Raw genomic sequence first — 6,000 nt, 5'->3', positions numbered from 1 at the left:
TACCTTCCTCCATTAAAGGAAACTACGTAGAACTGCTTTATGCGATCTTGGAGCTGGTGTTAGTGTTATGCCTCTCTCCCTTTATCGTAGACTTGAATTGGATAAGTTGACACCCACTGAAATGTCTTTGCAAATGGCCGACAAATCAACTGCTTTTCCCATCGGCATTTGCGAGGATGTGCCTGTTGTGGTTGCTAACGTTACTATCTTAACGGACTTTGTTATTCTGGATATTCCCGAGGATGATGCCATGGCGGTCATCCTTGGAAGACCCTTTTTAAACACTTCAGGGGCTATTATTGATTGCAACAAAGTCAATGTCACTTTCCATGTTAATGGTAATGAGCACACGGTGCACTTTCCGAAGAAACAATATCGAGTACATTGCATCAATGCTATTGAAAAAACTTCATCGATTCTTATTGGGAGCTTTGAATGCCCTATACCTACTGTCAAGATGAAGTATGATTTACTTGTTGGGGATATGCACATCCCCGTTGAGGTAACCTAGTGATTATTCGAAAATTCTCCGGTTTTATGAGATTCGAAAAAAGTTTGTCACGGAGACTTGATCAACCTCATTGACAGATTTCGTTTGATGACCATGAGATGGATGAATCTAGGAGTCACAACCCTCTATTCCGAACTTTTACTTTCCGTTGTTTAGAAGAAAAATGATAGATTTAGCTTTATTTTCCTGTTTTCTCCTTTTTCCGTCCCTAAGAAAAGTGTCCCGAAAATAAAAGTTCTTCAAATGCCCTAAAAATCAAGTATGATTTTTTCTGGAATTTTTGAAAAATTATGAGACAGAGATCTAGTCAGGGGGATGCACCAGTGGGCCACAAGCCCAGGAGGCGCGGCCACCCCCCTGGCTGCGCCTGGCAGGCTTGCGGGCCCCACGTGGCCCCCTTCACTTATTCCAGCTCCCATCTCCTTCTCCTACCTCCAGAAAAAATCATTCCACAGCTCAAACCCGTGTTCTTGCTCTTCTTGCTGCGTTTTTCGATCTCCTTGTGCAAAGCCCCATTCACCAAACTGTTTTGGGGGAATTGTTCCTTGGTATGTGACACCTCCATTGGTCCAATTAGTTTTTGCTCTAGTGTCTTATTCGTTGCGTATTTTTGCTGCCTTGGTGACCCTGTTCTTGAGCTTTGCATGTTAATTTAGTTGGTCCCAAGTAGTTTTGATGCATGATATGGCCTCTAGGCACTTGTAGGAGTAGTTGCTATGAGTTTTGTTGAGCCTTATTCACTTTTCTTTTGAGTCACTAAAAATTTCAGAATTTTTCAGTGAAAGAAAAAGGAAAAGATGAGGAGGTTCCTAAGAGGCTCTTCAAGCAATGACCCCAAGGAAGATTACAATGAGAAGAAGAAACCCAAGTATCCGGTCCCCCGAGTTGCAGAAGTTCGAGCGTGCGAGTGGCCAAGCGATGTGTTCTTACGTGCTGCCGCTCTTTATGAGGATTTTTATTACTTGGTGGAGAACGCAGGCCTTACCGCATTTGTTGAAGATAAGTGTCCAAAATACCTCCTCCTCACTAATATTTTCGTGCAAAGCTTTAATTTCTATCCAAGGAAGAACCCTCCTATGGTTGAGTTCAAGCTATATGATATCCCCCAGCGCATGTCACTTCAGGATTTTTGCAATGTTTGCAAATTACCTTATGTTGGGGATATTCATGAACCTCGTCCACGGGACTTGGAGGCTTTCATTGATACTATTGTTGTGGGAGAGGAGAGAGGAGTATCTTGCGCTAGAGTTGCTAGCATTCATTTTCCCGTGCTTCGGTATTTCTCTTTATTTGTGGGAAAATGTTTGATTGGCCGTGGGAAAGCTGGGGCCTTAGCTCCCCAGATCTTGCGGTCTTGCGTGAAGCTCTTTATAATGATAAAACTTATAGCTTGGGCGCTATAGTGGCTCAACGGTTGAACACGAACCATACTAAAGGCGCTGTTTATGGAGGTATCTATGCTACCCGTCTTGCTAGGCATTTTGAGATACCTATTAGACTGCACGAGGAAGAAGAGATGCTTCTTCCTGAGAGATGTCTAGATTATGATAGCATGGTTCGCCATGACTTTATTGATCAAGATATAAATAAGAGGATGATTTATAACTTGGTATTTAGTCAGGGTACTCATGAGACTATTACCCTTCCTGCTCCTGCCTTCTTTGACTTTCACGTAAAACGGAGATATTACATAACCAGAGGAGAGGCATAGGAGTATGAGAGGGAGGCAAAGACTGCTCGCCTCCGTGAGGCAGTTATTCAGGCGGTAGCTGCCGCGTTCCCGTACAACCCCCACTATGATTTTGGATATCACCCGGACCAGCCTTGGGAGTAGACCAACTTAGGCCAAAAGCCTAAGCTTGGGGGAGTACGTGTTTCTCACCGACTTTATATTCATGCTTACACTTTCACTTTGATAGTCGGTGTTCACACCTTGCCACTGTATCATCCATGCTAGTTTATTTCTTTTTCTCGCTTTCTTCTCGTGTGTTTGTTTAGATTGAGAAAAACAAAAAAATTAGTTGTAAGTTTGCTCTCCAGCTTGCTTAGTGGTGTTTAAAAAAAAGATCTCCCGTTCTTCTTTTGCTTGTTGGGAGCTTTCCCGTGTAAATAGTTTTCTTTTTCTTTGGGTCAAGGTAGAAGACCATGATTAAAATGTTTAGTGGCTCTCACATGCATATCTGCTTATCCGTCAAAGAGCCATATTACTTTGTCTTCTCCTTTGTGTTTGCTTGCAGATTCCAGCTTAGTCCAATGCACGAACACTCTTATTATTGTTCACGTCATTCGGCCGTGCAAGTGAAATGCAATAATGACGATATATGATGAAGTGGCTGAGCCTGGAAAAGCTGGTATGAACTCGATCTGTTTTGTTTTTGTAGATATGACTAGCTCAACGTTCCTAATTCATCCTTGTTATGAGAGAAATGTGTTTGCAATGACAACTTAGAGATCATAGTTTCTGATGCCATGCTTAATTAGCTAGGGGCTTATAATGGTTTGTCTTGGATGCCAACATGAATTTCAAGATGATTATGATGTAGTATGATAGGATGGTATCCTCCTTTGAATGATTCAAGTGGCTTGACTTGGCATGTGTTCACGCATGTAGTTGAAACAAAATCAACATAGCCTCTATGATATTCATGTTTATGGTGATTTATATCCTACTCATGCTTGCACTCAATGTTGGTTAATTTCAATGTGTATTAATGACTGTTGTCGCTCTCTAGTTGGTCACTTCCCAATCTTTTGCTAGCCTTCACTTGTACTAAGCAGGAATACTGCTTGTGCATCCACTTCCATAAACCCAAAGTTGTTCCATATGAGTCCATCATACCTACCTATATGAGGTATCTACCTGTCATTCCAAGTAAATTTGCATGTGCCACTCTCTAAACCTTCAAGTAATAATTTGTTTTGCATGCCCGAACCGCTCATGTGGTGACAAGGGGTGGTTAGTATCTTCCATGCTAGGCGTGTTATCCTCGATACGTGTTTATTCACTATCATTCACAAGAAAGGGGCCGGTAATTGGAATGCCCGGTTCCATGCTCAAATCGAAAAGATAATTGCAAACAAAACTCCCCCTGGATTGTCGTTGGTATGGACGGCACCCGAGGATTCGGCCAGTCGTGGAGTGTGATTGATCGGTGGTGGGGGAGTTAAAACTTTACTTTTCTGTTTGGGAACCGCCTATAATTTGTGTAGCATGGAAGATGGTGAAAACTCTTGGTTATTGCATTCACAATGAAAGCATGCCACCCAAAATTATTTATCTCTGTTTTAAAAGCTTGAGCTCTGGCACCTCTGCAAATCAATGCTTCCCTCTGCGAAGGGCCTATCTATTTATGTTTCTGTTGAGTCATCCTCTTCTTTCAAAAAGCACCAATTAGAGAGCACCTCCGACATTTTTATGCTTTGCTATTAATTGTTATTGAGTATGACTGTGACTGGATCTTCTTTGCCATGAATTAGAATGTTCAGTCAGCCCTTGGTATTTGAAGGTGCTCTGCATTTATGTTTTGCGGTCTCAGAAAGAGCTAGCGAGATAACATTTGTTCATATTGTGTTATGATTGTTTTGATTGAAGTGTTGACGTTTGAAACTTATTATTATTGCTCGCTATTTGATTTTTCCATTGATATGAGTTCACCATGAGACCTAAATGTCATTGCTTATGTGGTTAGCTTATGATCTTGCTGAAAATCTGAATATGAGTTAGACATAATTACAGGAACAAGATCAAACAGAGTTCGTAAAAGTTCTTCTTTTGTCTCTTTCAGTTTGTCAACTGAATTTCTTGAGGACAAGCAAGGCTTTTAATCTTGGGGGAGTTGATACGTCTCCATCGTATCTACTTTTCCAAACTCTTTTGCCCTTGTTTTGGACTCTAATTTGCATGATTTGAATGGAACTAACCTGGACTGACGTTGTTTTCACTAGAATTGCCATGGTGTTGTTTTTGCCCAGAAATAGAAGTTCTCGGAATGACCTGGAAATTTACGAGGATTTTTTGTAGAATATATAAAAAATACTGGTGCAAGAATTACCTGGAGACGTGGACCGAGGAGCCCACAAGCCCAGGAGGCGCCCCACCTGGCCGCGCCTGGCAGGCTTGTGAGCCCCTCGTGGCTCCGCCGCCTCCAATTCCAGCTCTATATATTCTCTCTCGCCCGGAAAAAAATCAAAGAGAAGAGTTCCTCACGTTTTACGATACGGAGGCGCCGCCACCACCTATTCTTCCTGTGGAGGGCAGATCTGGAGTCCGTTCTGGGCTTCGGAAAGGGGAAATCATCGTCGTCGTCATCACCAACCTTCCTTCATCGCCAATTCCATGATGCTCTTCACCGTTCGTGAGTAATCTCATCATAGGCTTGCTGGACGGTGATGGGTTGGATGAGATCTATCATGTAATCGAGTTAGTTTTGATGGGGATTGATGCCTAGTATCCACTATGTTCTGAGATTGATATTGCTACTACTTTGCCATGCTTAATGCTTGTCACTAGGGCCCGAGTGCCATGATTTCAGATCTGAAATTATTATGTTGTCACCAATATATGTGTGTTTTAGATCCGATCTTGCAAGTTGTAGTCACCTACTATGTGTTATGACCCGGCAACCCCGGAGTGACAATAACCGGAACCACTCCCGGTGATGACCATAGTTTGAGGAGTTCATGTGTTCACCAAGTGCTAATGTGTTGTTCTGGTTCTTTATTAAAAGGAGAACCTTAATATCCCGTAGTATCCTTTTGGACCCGCTGTCACGGGAGGGATGGACAATAGATGTCACGCAAGTTCTTTTCCCTAAGCACGTATGACTACACACGGAATGCATGCTTACATTACATTGACGAACTGGAGTTAGTTACATATCTCCCCATGTTATAATTGTTACATGATGAATGTCATCCGGCATAATTATCCATCAATGATCCAATGCCTACGAGTCTTTTCCTACTGGTCCTTGCTACGTTACTTTGCCGCTACTGCTGTCACTCCTGCTACTGTTACCGCTACTACTGTCACTATTGCTACTGTTACCGTTGCTACCATTGTTGGAATTATGCCCTAGAGGCAATGACAAATAAGTTATTATTATAATTCATGTATCAAGATAATCATTTATTATCCATGATATAATTGTATTAAATGAAGACTTAGATACATGTGTGGATACATAGACAAAACACTGTCCCTAGCAAGCCTCTAGTTGGCTAGCCAGTTGGTCAAGGATAGTCAAGGTCTTCTGACTATGTACAAGCTGTTGTTGCTTGATAACTGGATCACATCATTGGGTGTATCATGTGATGGACTAGACCCAAACTAATGAACATAGCATGTTGATCGTGTCATTTTGTTGCTACTGTTTTCTGCGTGTCAAATATGTATTCCTATGACCATGAGATCATATAACTCACTAGCACCGGAGGAATGCCTTGTGTGTATCAAACGTCACAACTCAACTGGGTGACTATAAATATGC

Source organism: Hordeum vulgare, chromosome 2H, assembly GCF_904849725.1.
Source record: "Hordeum vulgare subsp. vulgare chromosome 2H, MorexV3_pseudomolecules_assembly, whole genome shotgun sequence".
Lineage (NCBI taxonomy): Eukaryota > Viridiplantae > Streptophyta > Magnoliopsida > Poales > Poaceae > Hordeum > Hordeum vulgare.
The sequence above is the reverse complement of the archived record's forward strand: the minus strand, read 5'-3'. Positions refer to the sequence as shown.